The 16,827-nt window shown below is 43.8% G+C and overlaps 1 protein-coding gene across 2 annotated transcripts in view; it reads right to left on the bottom strand.

Moving 5' to 3' along the window:
- Nucleotides 1-16,827, bottom strand: part of LOC105474942 (dipeptidyl peptidase like 6) — a 1,161,442-nt gene that overhangs the window by 899,439 nt on the left and 245,176 nt on the right. The gene's annotated exons all lie outside the window — the stretch shown is intronic.

The following is a 16,827-nucleotide window of genomic DNA, read 5'->3' on the forward strand; positions in this document are numbered from 1 at the left end:
TTTTTTTTTTTTTTTTTTTTTTGACACAGATTCTCACTCTGTCACCCAGGCTGGAGTGCAGTGGCAAAAATCTCAGCTCACTACTTCTGTCTCCCGTGTTCAAGCGATAAGCGATTCTCGTGCCTCAGCCTCCCAAGTAGCTGGGACTACAGCTGTGTGTCACCACACTGGCTAATTTTTGTATTTTTAGTAGAGCTGGGGTTTCACCATGTTGGGCATGTTGGTCTCGAACTCCTGACCTCAAGTGATCCACCTGCCTCAGCCTCCCAAAGTGCTGGGAACACAGGCGTGAGCCTAGCCCCATGCATTATTTTGACCAGAACAACGAGGTAGTGAAATAGCTTATTCATGGTCATAGATAAGGTTGGCCTTACGCTAGTATAAATTTCAAAGCTTCTATAAATGGGGTGGAGGTGGGGAGGCACTTACTGGAGAGAGAAGTACTCTTGCCTCCAATAACTTTTGGGTTCACTCTGAAATTCCCACAGTTCTCATCACTTTGATAGAGTTTATCAAGGCCTCTGTGGCATGAGGGTCTTTTTATTTCAGCTCTGCTTTCTCAAACACACTAAGTCAACCTCAGTCAAAAGGACCCTGCTGGAATTAGGTATTAGTTACTGGTTCTAGAACCTAGGAAGAGCTGCACTGGCCACAGGGCAATCCTGGGCTGGGAAGAGCATGATGATGAGAGCCTGGGAAGTTGAGGGCACCTCAAGGGCAAAGGGGAGTGAGGAAAGAACAGCGAGGAGGTGGCCCTCGGTCACTGGTCGCTCTTCCCTTGCAACGTGACTGGGATCCGATGGAGGCTCAGACTTCCTAAGGCAAAGGATAGTAGGGGGTTATTTGAAAGGGACTTGGATGACAGCTGACAATCTGTCCCTTGTATAGTCCTAGTGAATTTCCTAAACAAACAGAAGCATGAGGAGCAGAGCAAGTTCCATGCCAATCGAGACAGGAAGCTGAGGAGAGAACACAGAAGATAAAGACAAAAAAGTAGGCTCAAAATTATCTCCCTGTGCATTCCTTCTACGGAGAGCCAGCCTCTAAAGGTTTGTCCACATAAAGTAAGAATGTTACAGTATTTTTCTAAACACTATCATCTGACCCAACAGAATGATGTGAAGTAAACGCAAATAGGTTTTCCTGTTTTAACTATATTTGGTTGTATCTGTTTTTTTAACTTCTAGAACAAATACAAACACGTGAATCCGTTAAAAAAAAAAAGAAAGAAAGAAAGAAAAAGAAAAGAAAAGAAACCTGAGGTTTCTCTGAAGAATACACACTAGACTAAAAGTTTTGTTTATTTTATTATTTGCCTTGGGCTTCTCCCCATAAGAATTTAAACATTGCAAAGTGGTTAAATACATCTAACATCTAATGATTAAAAATGAAGTAGGAGAGATTTGTGGTTCTTCTCATAATAGAGTCATGAGCAACCAGGCTTCCTCTCTCACTATAAACAATTACGTGACTGGAGAAAATACATAATGTAAGTGCTTTCAGGAAGGGGATTACATATGCTACAGGACTATGACCCTGGAGGTGAAGGGGGAAGCATGAGGGGGCTGCTCACTTGCAAGGGCTCTCTGCTTAGGGCTGATTTCCACCCTTGGAGAAGCAGAGACTATCAGAGAGCAGTGGCCTTAATGGTGGGGGAAACAGAGATCAGCGAGGGAGTCTGTGGAAGCAGCTGGAATACGCAGGGTTGATGACCAGATGTCTGATCCAGACCCACCCTGACAAAGCCACAACCTGTTGTGAAACAGCCTCAACAGGACTGAGCTCACAGCCAGTAAGTACACTGCCTCCAGAAGAAAATACAAACTGTTCAAAGGAATTTTAAACATTCAGCTTCTCAAAAATACAAGATCCATAATGGGCTACATTCAATTAAAAGTTATTAGACACAAAAGATGAAGAAACTGCCAATAACTGGGAAAAAATAACTCCATAGAAATAGACCAAGAGATGACGGATGCAGTAACAAGGCAAAAACTTTACAAGAGCCATTGTGAATGGTTCAATGATTTCAATGAAAAGGTATACTCAGTACTTCCCATTTTCAATTGGGTTACTTGTCAGTTTGTTATTGAATTATATAGCATTCTTTATAGATTCTAGATACAAGCCTCTTGTCAGATATTCAATTTGCAAAAGTGTTCTCCCATTCTATGAGTTGTCTTTTCATTTCCTTAATGGTGTTTGAGGCACAAAAGTTTTTAATTTCAATAATGCCCAATTTATCTTGTTTTCCCTTTGTTGTTTGTGCATTTGGTGTCACATCTAAGAAACAAATTACCTAATCCAAGGTAAGGATTGTCTTCCTTTTCAGATATTGTACTTTTCAGAATTTTCTAGAATTTCCATCTGATTCTGTTATACATTAGATGTAAGGCTATGATTTCCTCTAGAAGTTTAATAGTTTTAGTTTTTACGTTTAGATCTTTGATCATTAGTGTCTTTAAAGAAAGGTTTCTGCTTAAAAATAAAAGACAGCAAAAAGGAATTCTCATGCAATGGGAAGGAAATAAACAAAGAAATTGAATATATGGACTAAACCTGGCTCTAATAGTATCTTCTTTGTGACCCCAGGATAGTTACTTAATGTTTCTGAGCCTCAGTTGTACCATCTGTGAAATGGAGATAACACCTACTTTGTCTTTTTGTTATAATTTAAGAAGATATTATATATGAAAGTGCTTAGTGATAGGTGTTTTTGACATTGTTATCATTCTATCATTTTGCGCAGTTTCATCATAAAAACATTCACATGGGAATCACTATTACAGGTCTTAATATCTGTTCTCCAGCTTACTAGTTCTGTGATAGTAGGAATGTTTGCATCTCTGAAACTCAGGTTTCCGCATCTGTGAAATGAAGAATGGATTCGATAATCACTCAGGCCCTTTCTAGAACGAAGCTTCCTGTTATTCATCTCAGAACACATTTGGCAGTTTTTTAAGATTCACCCTTAGGGAATAACATTTTCTTTAAAAACTCGCTTTTTTGTTGGACAGGCTTGGCAACCAGCACCAACCACTGCTTCCAAACAAACATTTCCTTTAAGTGAGATGGAATACTTTAGGTAGAAATAATAATATGCAAAATTGATCTCTCTTGTCTTGGATGTTATGTTCTTAGTGAACAAATAAAATTTTTAACATTTCTGAGTTTTTCAAGTTTATGAACTGAGATTTATTTTTGAGGTCTGACAGCCCACTTAAAAATGATGAATTTTTTGTACTCTCTATTGAGAAAAGCATAGATTTCAGCTGATTATTGTGCAGTGGAATGGCCCAAAGACAGGGTTCGCTCAGAGTGTGAGTGCAAAACATTACAAATCAAGCAGTGGCATTTCCTGATGCAAATGCCAGCTGAAAGGACAAGTTCTCATTAGCATCAGGAATATGAGGCTCCATGTGATCATTTTTCATTGCTAGAAAGTAGGACAGTCATCTGTCCCAACGTTACTCTCCATCCCAAGAGGAAGTTCTGTCACGCAATATGTAAGCCTTCAGGAACACAGTTGGGTCAAGGGAGTAATTTGTCAAGACTTTCTTCCTTGGGAGAGTGGAGAGGGAGAGCTATCTGTGGGCAGCTCAGCTATCTCAGGGCAGATGATCGACCAGCAAGGAAACAGGAGGGGGCATAGGGGTGGTATGGTAAAGGTTATCCTGCACTCCACAACATTCTCAAGGGCATATTGGAGAGCTAGGCTGGGTGCTGCCATGCCCAAATGAATCCACTCTGCTGCCACTCAAGTTCCCACTTCCACTTCTGACTATTTCTGATCCGGATGGGGGCCAGATGAACCAGCATTTGAAATGCCGAATAAACAAAACCAAATACCATTCTTCAAGGGTTTTCTGCCAGGAACCAAATGGAATTGGCACAAGTCTGGCATGAAAGCCTGTTCTTAGCACAATTTCAATCCAATTGCGCAGTTGGGTTTTATAAAAATTTCCAAACTCTAGGCCACTTCAATGATCTCAGTCTAAATTTCCCCAAGTCAAGCTCTCTTCATTCATCACTAATAGAAACAAAAGCTCATTTCTATAAATAAATTAAAAAGGGAAACATTCTGTGATTTAATCTTTTGTTGCTATCTGCATCGATGCCATAAAAAGGTAGACACTGAGAACAAAACCTAATCCTGTGTTTCATTTTGTAGTTTAAACCAAAATATTGACATGCACGTAGATGAACTCATTAATTCATGAGAAATCATTTGAAGCAGCAGGCAGTAGAGATTACGATAAATAAATAATTCTGGTTTAATTGATGAGTTTGGCTCTGACTTCCATTACTTCAGAAGAGACCTGAATAGTGGTCTGGGGTGGTGAGTTTTCTGGACTCTGTTTGATTTTGCAACATGCCAGAGCCCTCTGGGCTTCCGTTGCATGTGTCTATAAATTACCTTCCTGACAGCTCAGATGAAAGTCATATGCACATGTTTGCTAAGGCAGATTTGCTGCATTCTGTTTCTGAAAGGTGTACAAAGCTTTGCCAGACCTTGGAGAAGTTAAGCTGATTTGTATTCTTTATTTAGAGACTTTTGACTGAAGATAAGAATCCGGGGGGCCGGGCGCGGTGGCTCAAACCTGTAATCGCAGCACTTTGGGAGGCCAAGACGGGCGGATCACGAGGTCAGGAGATCGAGACCATCCTGGCTAACACGGTGAAACCCCGTCTCTACTAAAAAATACAAAAAACTAGCTGGGCGAGGTGGTGGGCGCCTGTAGCCCCAGCTACTCGGGAGGCTGAGGCAGGAGAATGGCGTAAACCCGGGAGGCGGAGCTTGCAGTGAGCTGAGATCCGGCCACTGCACTCCAGCCTGGGCGACACAGCGAGACTCCGTCTCAAAAAAAAAAAAAAAGAATCCGGGTTGTTCAAGCTAAGTTGGATGGGCCTCCTCAGAGGCAAGTCAGTCTCAGGGAAGGAAAAGTCAAATACTCACAAATCTTCGAGGGAAAATAGATGATACCTTTTCCACCGACTCTCTCCTAGCTGAGCATTATAGCACAGTTGCTTGCGGTAATGGAAATGCATCTAGTCTCAGCTGCGTCTACTTTTAATTACCTATGCGATTTCAGGCAAATAAATTTTGCTGAGATGTCAATTTCCCTATGTAAGATAAATAGGTTGGACGAAATGCCTAATTATAAAGTTCTCATTTTCTACCAGTGTCTGAGGGCATGGTTTCATACACTTCAGGTGTTTTCATGCTTGGGTTATATAGTGTAGCTACATCCTTACATCTTTTAATGGTTGAGGGGCTGACTCTGGGGTGAGAAAGTGGCAGCCGCCTCTGGAGTGAGGCAGAATCTAGCTACTTCATGCCGTGAGGGCCCAGGGCCCAGCAGAGCAGAACAAAGAGCACCATCCTTTTCCTTCTGAAAGGATAGCAGGAATTAATGAGCTGGTATCTAATTACGGAATGTGAGCCATGGCAGGGACACAAGAGAGGAGATCATGAGTCTCATGGTGTGGCCAGGACCCCTGCTTTCCATCTCATTAGCAGGAGGCCAGCCAGGCAGGGCTCTGGGTTCCTTCGCATGCAGCCAGGGTGAAAGATCAGGGATGGCTCACAAGGGGTCTGGAAGCCCGTTGCATTCTCAGTTGCATTCTCCTGCAACCTCAATCTTCAAAGGTCACCAGGTCAAGGTGAGCGTTGGCTAAATGCTGTTTGTCTTACAAGGAGGGTGAGCTCACAGTTGGAAATCCTGGGCTGGCTGGTCAGGCTATCGCAGCAGAGATGCCTTCAGACCATATGCTGTGGACAGGTGGTGGCTCTCTGGGTGTGCTACAGTCTTCTGACTCCCAGAGAAACTGGCTGCAACTGGGCTCAACTTGAACAGACATTATCATTAGGAAGAGCCAGCTAAAGCGAGAAGAAACACATCCTATTAAGAGTAACTCTTGCCAGGCCATCAGCTTTCAAAAAAAAAAAAAAAAAAAGTTCTCAGCAACTTACAGGGGAGCAAAACTTGCTTGGAAACATACCCGGGATATGCTGAAGAAAGAACAACAGTGGAGACTCTTTTCTCTGGGAGGTGGCTGACATGCAGAAGACCTCTTGTGAGTTAGAAATAATATTCCTAATTCCTGTACTTACTGCAGGTGCCAAGCAGGAGAGACGGACTGTGCTGCGACTTGTCAGAGGGAAGTTTCTCAGGATAGGTAAGTAGAAATGTCTGTGTTTCTACGTGGTCATGGGAAACCTTTAAGCAACTTTTCCTACATGTTTTTCTCCTCCAGTCATTGAAGACTTGCTTAAACCTATGTCGCTAGTCCCTGTGGTAATACAGCATTCTCAAAACAGTAAGAAGTATCTTGTAGTGGAAAAAGTAACACTGAAATGGCAGTCAAGAAATCTAAGTTTTGGTACCAGCTTTGTTCTACCTCCAAGGTCAGTGGGTATGTTTCAACCACATAGACCTGGCGCCAGAGCTGAGAGATGCCCGTGGGTTCTCTGGCTCTCTTGTTTCTCAGGGGTGTGTGTACTTTTGCAAGCCACTTAAATTCTCTGAAACTGTTTTATGATCCTTAAACAATAAGGAGATACATCCCTGGATTGTTGCAACAATACAATGTCAGTAAAAGCATAGGTTTCATGCAAAGAAGACTTTCACTATTTAGATTTCATTGCCTTATGGTCATTAATTGTGGTGGAAACTACTGCAGGTGTTCAGAAAACAGGGTCCTTTTCTACTGAACATCTGGGAGGACATTGCCCACACTCCACTGCATCTCATTGAGCCTCATGGCATGGTATCCCTCAGCTCAGGCCAACAGAATGTGGGCTAAAGTGATGAATGTCAATGCCAGGCTAGCTGTGGCATGACCACATTGTCTCCTCTGCCCACACACCTGGCTGTGAAGGATCCTGAGGTGTGTGACCACAGGAGAACTACCTCACTATCCATGGGGAATTGGCTCCAGCACCTCCTGTGGATACCAAAATCTGCAGGTGCTCGGTTCCCGCAGCAGGCCCCGCAGAACCCGGAGATGCAAAACGATGGCCCCTGACACATTCTTTGGTGAAGCTATTGAGATGTAGGGAGCATTGGCTAAAAAAGAAATCTGTGATTATCTGGAATAATATGTTCACTAATTATGTGACCTCAAACAAATTTTCTCTAAGCACTTGCGGCCTCATCTAAAATGGGGACAGGAATATCTGTCCAAATCTGTCTTGCAGGTTGTTGGGAGAACTAAAACAAGAGAAGCAATTAGAGGTGATTTTGCCTGGCAGCTCATCTGAGAATTTTTTAAAAATGTAGATATCTGAGTTTTCCTGAATGACTGAGCAGAGCAGCTTCTGAGGGGTGGGACCCCAGTGTGTGCACTTTTAATGCTTGATGGGTGATTTTTCAAGAACAACAAACTTTGAAAAACACTATGGTAAAAATTAATTCTCTTTAAAAAGTGAAAGGAACAAATAACAACGTCTATACTCATAGACACTGAGAGTGTGGGATTCTTTTATAAGAAGCCCAAAGATACGTCGACATTCATATGAGAGTAAAGTGCTTTGCTGAATAGACAAATGTTAATGGTGTTTCCTCCGCAGTCATCTGGTCCCTCGCCCAACACTGGGGCACCACTCACAGTCCTCCCCATGGAAGTCACACAGAAGGGTGCTGTCCAGGTGGGTGCAGGCAGTGGCCCTGTTTCTCTGTGACCCATAGCATGACCAGGCTCTGTACACAGTCACCGTCTAAACATCCAGTAGTTTGGGAAGAGCTGAATATCTCCTCAGGGGAGCAGCTGGAGACGACAAAAACTCAGCCCCCTTTCAGGGGGAGGTAGCCTCTCATCTAAAAAAAAAACCAAGCTACTATTCCACTCTTACCTGAGCCAATACCCAGCAGCGCCAACCAGGGCAATTCAAGATATCCTCACCTATATGTGGGGTGACCATTAATAATTACAGCAAACAATTAGTTATTGAGGGCTTCCTGCATGCAGATATTCTTTTAAGTTCTCCCTGTGGATTAGCTTATTGCATTTTCTTGGTAACCTTATGATGCAAATACAACCACAGCCCCAGTTTTCTGGTGAGGAACAAGAGCCTAGAGAGGTAAAATAACTTGGGCAGAGACCCACCAGCCATCCGTGGCAGAGCTCAGCTTTCAACTCAGGCCACGTGGCCTCAGAGCCTACCCTAGTGATTGAATTACGCAATCCTTCGCTTTGCTGGTGGAAGAGACCGCCACTTGTTGAGCCCTTTTTGTGATTTCAAAGGCAGCTGAATTTAGCAGTTGAGCACACCTGTGGACATTCAGAAAGAATCTACAAAGAGCCATGGATAACAGAACCCAGAGTGAAATCTATTTCTGCCTCTGGACACTTAATTTCACCTCTTGCTTGAACAAAGGCCATCCCAATGCCTGCAGATAGGACCGATGCTGGCCCTCCTTAGACATAAAAAAACCTTGAACCTCAACATCTTGGGGCCCACCAAGCACCAAGGGAAAACACCTGTGGTGGGAGCCCACTGTTGGTTACCGTTTATCTGTTCTCAACAATGCCATGGATTATCATAGGGCCAAGGTTGGGGCAGACGCTGCCACCTCATATGTGCCAGTTCCCCATAACTGCACCTGTCAGCGCCCCTTGGCACTGACCTATCAGTGAGGTCTTCAATGAACAGGCTCCCCTGAGGTCTGGGTTCCTCCAGCCCTGCAGCTGCTCATATTCCATCCAGGAACAGCCTCACCAAGACTCCAGAACCTTCAGCCTGCCCGACCCCATTGAGACAAGGCGAGCAAGAAAAAAGTTCTTCATGGAGCTCAGTGCCTAGGAAGTGCTGGCTGAGTGGCCATGGGGAATGGCGGCAGCGAGGCCCGCAGGATCTCCATAGCTGCCAACATTCTGGGATGCAAAGTGGAGTCTGCTGCTCCTTAGAAGCTCATGCTTGCAGCTCGTCCCACCCGAAGGTGAAGTGGGAGTCCAAGAAAACCCCACCCACTTCTCATTCCCTGGGGTGGGTCACACCTCCCCGCTCCAGCATCCTCAGCCCCCGCAGCCCCCCAGCACCCACCAGCAACCATCCTTTCTTGACAGAACCACAATCCCCTAGGTCCGGCCTCCTGGGCAATGGCACCTGCCTCTGGACAGCTCCCTGCTGCAGCCCCTCCAGCTCTCCTACCTGAGCTCCCTTCTTCAGGCCTGCCTACTTTCTTCCAGCCCGAATGCCTACTTTTTCAATGAGCTATTAATTAATGTTAATGACTCCACATACTTCCTTCCCAGGAAATCCATTTTCATTTTCAGAGTCTACTTGAAAGTCAAATCCCGGGGTCTGACCACAAGGACAAACCATCAAGTGTTCGACCTTTCTCTGTGGAGTTCCCAACAGCACTAATGGAACCCACTAAAATTCAGCCCCTGGCCCCCGAGCAAAGCCAGGCCAACCGGGGAAGCCCTGGCTAGGACTAGGCCAACTTCTCAGATGGCCCAGGCGTCATTCCAGGCTATTCCATAAGGCTAGAGCAAATTAGTTATTTTCTTGGGGTATGAATTGTGATAAAGATCTCCAAGATGGAATCTAAAAAAATAGGCCTTTTCAGATACTCTTGGCTTCTTTCAGTTGTTTGACTGAAAGAAGTTGTTCTACCCTTGGAGAATAAGAATTTGTATCTTGCTTAGCATTACTTTTTGTAGGTCATGAAACAAAGTCATATGCTTTTTTTTGTTTCAGGTCTGATTGTACCCTCATTTTCAAAACCAGGAACACACAGAAAAAGACAGAAGGCAATGGCATCCTTTGACATAATGGACTATCATGACCCTCTTTAAAACCATTAACAACTATTACAGGAGACGAACATACAGACAGCATATGTTAAGAGAAATGAACATTATTAGTGCATTAGTTCCATATGTATATCTACGAGAAAGCAAAATTGTAACATTTGGAACAAATGAAAAGTTAAAACGAAATTCTCCATATAAACTACAGTCACTGAAGCCCTCCAAAGCTGACGGACAACATTCCACATAATGTTATAGAGACACGGAGAAATGACTCCTCACTCTCAAAGGCAATCTTTGTAGCTTCAAACTGTGCACAGTGAATTTAAACAAATTCAGAGTTAAAAAGGCAACGATTTATCACTGTTTACTATATATCAAAAATACAGCCATTACCAAAGCCACAGAAAATCTTCACTTACACATTTTTATTTTCTGCATTCAGGCTCAGACCTTGGAAACTGAATTCCTTCCCTTCATCACTGAGAGTTTCCAAAGACTTTACACTTTGGAGATATGCTTGAACTAACAATAAAAGAATGCATAGATATCTCCCCACCAAAACATCTATCTCAATTAATTTGGAGTTTATGAGATTCTTGGCACAGTTCCTGACATGGATTACTCAGTAAATGTGATCCTCCTCACCCCTATGTCTCCATGAACCCAGGAAGTAGCAGGTGCCACTCCTCCAGTAGCTGTGTGGTAAATGTTGATTGATTTACTAACTGAGGACAGAAAACAATTCCAAAAATTACCCTTCTTTACCATTTGGCAATCTTAACTTCAACAATGTATGGAAAGAAAGACATTGACAGTGAGGGTAAAAGCAGGTCACAGCAATCCACTCATGCTTCTATTACAGCTACCATCCTAAAGGCTTGCTGGACATTTTCAGGGTCCAGAGAGATCACTAATAGCAACAATAAGAGCTTCAGACCAATCTAAGTGTGTTAAATTGCACTAATGACCTCAACTCTTCATGGTTCCCTTTACTCACAGTCCATGTACATTGCAGTTACTTCTGCAAAAGGGATAGAGCCTATTTCCCTGTTCTTTGGCCATGTGTCCTGCTTGGAGCCACAGAATGAGGGGGAAGTTCCAGGGCCTGTTCTGAGCTTAGGTCTCAGGATAGCTTGCATGCATTTCTGTTACGGCCATGCAAGGACCATGCCTCCTAGTCCCAGGAGGCAAAGGAGAGACACATGGAGCAGCCCGGCTCAGAAAAGATACCCCTGGCATAGCCACTGCATAGGCACACAGTGAGGCACCCCCCAGATCAGCCAATATTCAGGAGGAACAGTCAGTATTCCTTCTTTTATTCCAAACCCTTCTTATTAAAGACGAAAATGCATGATTTTCATAACATGATGCTATCTTAAGCCCACTGAGTCTTGGGGTCCTTGCATAGCAATAGCTACCTGATACACCAGCAAGGACACCCCTGAGAGAACCACAGGACTCTACATTAGGAGAGTGTCACACACACTAGCTTTTATCAAATGACTATTGATTGTGAGCCTGGCTAAACTGATATAATACTGATTTCTCTCTTAAAGCTTTCCTCACTGTTCCAAACCAATATACTCAGTGTCTACATAGCTTTCTTTTTTTTTTCTTTCCATCCTGTTATCTGGGACACACACATTAGTGAAGATTCATAAGCTCTAAGCAGTCACTTTGGATGCTATCCTGCAGTCAGTAGACTGCTTCGTAAGGAGTTCTGTGGGTCACCCACATTGATGAGAAGTAGAATTGAGCAAAGCAGTTGCTGTGAAACCAGCATCAACCTCACCTTTCCCTTTACATGTAGCGTAACCTTTTGGAGGTCTCAAAATTAAGCAAGGCCCTTTTCTGCTTTCTTGAAAACCCGTCTAAGAAATCACACTTCATTCTTTTGCCCTCTTTCCTTTTTTCTCCTCCCCTCGAAAGACGCTGTTTTAGTCTGAACTCAAGGCTCCAAAATGCACGAGGGAAGCAACATTGACATTTCCAGGAAAGGAGATAGCGACAGACTCAGGCAGAGCTGGGTCATGGGCAGAGGCAGGGTGTTCCTGTCATCCGTATTTCTCTCTTAGAAAGTGTGTTACCAACACTCTCAGTCAAATCCACTCTCATACGCTCTGTCCTCTGGGCTTGGGCCTACCTTCTCAAGCAGTCACTCAAGCTCTAAGCAGAGATGGCAAATTGAGACACATATGACATGGCCCCTCCTTCATGTGCCTGTCATAGACATCATGGACTGACCTCAGCATCCTCAGGATCCTCCCCAACATGGTTCCCACCAAGTGATGGTTTTCACTTTGTGATCCAACTCTATCCATCTAGAGCCATCCATATTCCATCTCCTACTTGCACTCACTGAAAAATAAGCCAGCAAATGACTAGAGGTTTCTCAATAGTTTAGAGATACCTACTATAGCCTAGGTATTGTGCCAGTGACCGATGTACAATAATGAATGAGACATAGCCAAATTCTGCAGGAATTCATGTGGTTGAGAAAGCTTTTATCCTTGAGGGGTGTGAGGTTGAGCAATGAAGACCTTTCTGGCAATGTAGCAGGTCTATAAAAGAGATATGTGGGATCAGGCCTTGCTTTTAGTCATCTACAAATTATATTACATAGGAAGCTACTTACTACACTTCACAGGAGGAAGCTGTAAGAGGCCTAAAAAAGCAGTCAAGGCTCATTGTCCGTAGGATACACAAATACGCATGACATGAAGAGGCTGAAAGCCTGCACTGTGCTAAATGTGATTGTTCACCCAAGCTACATGTGATCCACCTACCTGTTTCTTCCTCTTAAACTGCATGTTTTTTTTTGTTTGTTTGTTTGTTTACTTAAAGTGCTTTTTGAGCTCAGGAATATACAAAAAGGGTTGATAGAGTGGCAACTTGGAAAATGCACACCTGTGAAACAACACGCAATTCAAATATGTAACGGGTAAGTACCAAAAAGTGGCACAGACAAGGAAACCTGTAGGAGTTCAGAAAAGCCTCCGTGCTCCGTGTAATGTCTGCACAGCTTGGGTGTTACCAAACCATCTCGAGATGCCACCAGGAATGAGGAAACAATCGTCAGTATCTGCTTTCACTCCACTAAGGGAACACCAGGAAATCACATGGATTGCCTTCCCTCACTGCATCTTACAATTTCAAACACAGGGATTTTGCCCATTAATGGTCTACAATAGCATTTCAAGCAAAGCCAATCTGTAGGAATTTCCAACTGCATCTTCATGACCAGAAGAAAAGAAAATAAAGCATTATTTAGAAGCGGTAAAGGCCTTGGAGGTTACCTTGCTCCGTGATGGCCTAATATGCCTTAACGTTTTGACAACCCTCAATGAAAACATTGGAAAGATTTATAAACTGCCATCAGTGGAGCGCTCAGGCGCAACAGGCATGCCCGAGGGTGGGGAGGCAGAGTGAGGACAGCGCTCCACATCTCTGACTGACTACTCCGCCAGAGCCAACCCGCTGCCATGGTTTTATGTACTGAACTTCCTTTAAGAAAGAGCTCAGTAGTTGAACATCACCAAGTCCTATCCTCTCCACAGGATGGTAACAGGGTTTACGTACATAATGACAAACATAATTGATGGGATATTGATTAGGTCATGAAAAGACATTGAGATTCACACCACCATTCAAGTCTTCCTCCCAGGCATGTTAGGAAAACATCCTCTGAGAAAGGTCACAGTGTTCTCCTGTGTTCTCAGAATCCTGACAGAGAAGAGCCTCTAAGATGAAGAATGGATTGCTTCTGAGCTCCCATGATGATCCACGGGACATCTGACCCTAGGCTGTGCCTCACTGCTGGGCTGATCTGCAGCGGGTGTGGAAAGGGGTGAGGAGGACAGGGATGGAAGGAGCCGGGCAGCATCCTCAGGCATCCTGGGAAGACAACAGTATCCAAGAAGAGAACCCTTAATGAGAACTGCCCCCACCTTGTCATCTGTCTGTCCTCTGTCTCCTTATCCTCTTCCTTAGGGTAGATCTCTGGGTCTGGGCCCAGGCGGCAGATACCCTGAGTGCAGTGTAGCGATGTGACTTGAAGCCTGCGGTCCCTCAGTGCCCAGCCTGCCAGCTGTGACCCTGGGCCAGGGATTCAGGTTTATGCCTAGAAAAGGGAGGTTGCAGTGGCCTCTAGTCATAGAGTGCTGTTTGGATTGCACAGATGAATAAGCAGAGAAGAGCAGGTGGCACCCATAAGTACACAGGAAACGTCAGCTATTGTCAGTATTCCTTCTTTTATTCCAAACCCTTCTTATTAAAGATGAAAACTTGGAAGCCAAAATAACTTCTCAAAGTCAGGAAACTCGGCTCTTCTAATGTAGAGACTGGAACCTCTGTACTCAGCCTGGCTGGTGCCAACTTGTCGGCTGGGTCCTTGGCTTCCGCATACATATGCAGGGAGCATTCTCTTGCCTACTTGGAACTTCCATAAGAATCCCTCAGTGTGGGCTGTCACCAGAACCTCTCTGCATCAGCAACCATGCATCAGGCACTTAGGAGACGTCAGTCAGTCATTGAGCTCACCCTGCTCTCAGCAGACACGGGGCTAAAGCCATCCTCGGTGCAGCTGGCCCCCAGTCCACACGGAGCTAGCAAGGACACACGACCCCATCTATTGCTGGGATCTACACTGAGTTTTACAGGTTTTGGGGGAAACCTTATTTGAGCATCTTGATTTGAAATAAAAATGCCAAAATATTTTGCATCTGCGAAAGAAGGTGTAGGTTCTTTAGTAATTTTCCACATTGGTTCTGACCATCATAAAATATATTCGTGCTCAAAGAAAGTATTATCATGCCCAGAACCTATTCATTCTTCATCCGCTTAAGTTATAGACACTAAACACATAATGTATTGTAAACATTACAAAGCAAAGTTACTTAGTCTTATTTTCCCAGCTATCATATATATATATTCCACCTTTGAGGAGCTTGGGGCTTTTTCTTTTCTTTCTTTTTTTGAGATGGGGGTGTCACTTTGTCACCCAGGCTGGGGTGCAGTGGTGTGATCTTGGCTCACCGTAACCTCCCCCTCCCAGGGCTCAAGCAATCCTACCACCTCACCATCCCAATTAACTGGGACAACAGGCACATGCCACCATGCCCAACTAATTTTTGTATTTTTTAGTAGAGACAGGGTCTCACTATGTTGCCCAGGCTGGTCTCAAACTCTTGAGCTCAGGCAATCCACCTGTCTTGGTCTCCCAAAGTGCTGGGATTATAGGTATGAGCCACCCCCACCTTGCCAAGTCTTTCTTTTAATGTATCTTATTTCCCCAGCTAAACTGAAGTTAAAGATAGATACTAAACTATAAAAATAGCCCGTGCCTTAAGGAGTTATCCTTCATAGGACTCTACCCCCATTCGGAGGAACACAGTGAGCACTCGGTAAGTACTCACTCAAGAAGCCATAGATTTAAACACTAAATGCCAAAGGCATTCAGAAAAGGAAAAAGTTACTCAGTGCCCATAAGGTCAAACAAGGCCTTGAGGATGTGTTGGGGCAAGACATAGTGAAGAAATAAGACATAAGAAAGAAGTTTCACAGAATAGTCAACAATTCTAGATATCAGGTTTCCATACTGCTTGCAGGGTGAGTCACCTATCTACACCATGCTGCAGATGACCTCAGGAAATTAATTCTGCATCTGGAAGCTGTGCAAACTCAGAAAGTTGCAGCCCCAGGGAAATAACTCTCTTTTGACCCTTGTGACTCAGAAGCATTGATATTGCTCAAGAAGATTGTCCCCCATCACAAAACAATACAGTTCAGGTCCTGGACAAACTCGACTCATGTGGCGCCCAGTGCTCCTCCCAGAGGAGAGCTGGACTGCCCACGTGGAACTCTGCCATAGCTGGACAGGGGCATGATGGGGCTTAGTGCGTCACGTGGAAGGAATCAGTCATTGGCCAGCCACATGAAATCACTTGAGCATCTCACAGAAGCTCTTTGGCTCTCAGGCTGCCAGCTCACTCTAGTTTCTAAGTTAATGAACAAAAGATGATGTGTGTTAATGCAAAGGCATAATTGACTCTCTATGAATGGGATTCCATTTATTCAAAAGATACCTACTTAGCACTTTAGTCTGGGGTGTAATGAAAATCGGGGTACATGTCTTCATAGACTCGTGTCTTCACGCTGCTAACAAAGTGTAGATAATTCTAGAAAGATCATCTGTTACAAAAGCTTTAATAGGAGGATAAAGGGCAGTGGGTAGATGTCACTTATAGGGAGATGTTCCTTAAAACTATACATACCATTAAGATAAATAGTGTAATCACTTTCCATCTCGTTACAGGTGAGTGAGTGTTTAGCTGGTTTTCTCTGATGTGCATTCCACTGCTTTCCTCAGACCCATGGCCATGGTGTTGCTGTCATTCTCCCTGGATACTAAGGTCTAGCACAAGGTAGTAGAGGCAGATGTCCTGAAGATTCTGAGTCTTGGTACCAGGGGATTAACTACATTTAAGGGTTTGGGATGACAGCTCCCCTAGCATACTTTCCTACAACCTAAAGATAGGATGTGGATCAACTTTATAAAACAAAGTCAGTGGTTGCTGAGAAGAACAAGGATTTATTCGATTACTGCATTCCTATACCATGAAATTAAATATAGAATATTTGATTGAATATTCAGGAACTTATCTTTCAGCTAGTTCCAGCACATTTTGTTAAGTATTTTTGGCAGTTTCTATGCATAATCAAGTTTTAACATTTTCTTGCTCACCTTTTTTCCCCTCCTATCTAGAGATACGTCTTCGTGAAGCTGAACTTGGACCTGTAACCTCTTTTTGGTCTTATTTTCCTAACTGTTAAATGAAGAATGCTGATGTTCCTTCCAATTCTCACAGTCGGTGACTCAGTGGCAAGGCAGACCTAGACAAGACACTGTCACCTTTGCGGAGACATCCTGATGGTGCTGGACCTTTCTTCACTAGGTTCTCTTTCACTTAGTATTATTTTCCCAGCTATCATATATATATATATATATATATATATATATATATATATATATATATATATATATTCCACCTCTGAGGAGCTTGGGGC

This window comes from Macaca nemestrina, chromosome 4 (assembly GCF_043159975.1).
Source record: "Macaca nemestrina isolate mMacNem1 chromosome 4, mMacNem.hap1, whole genome shotgun sequence".
Taxonomy (NCBI): domain Eukaryota; kingdom Metazoa; phylum Chordata; class Mammalia; order Primates; family Cercopithecidae; genus Macaca; species Macaca nemestrina.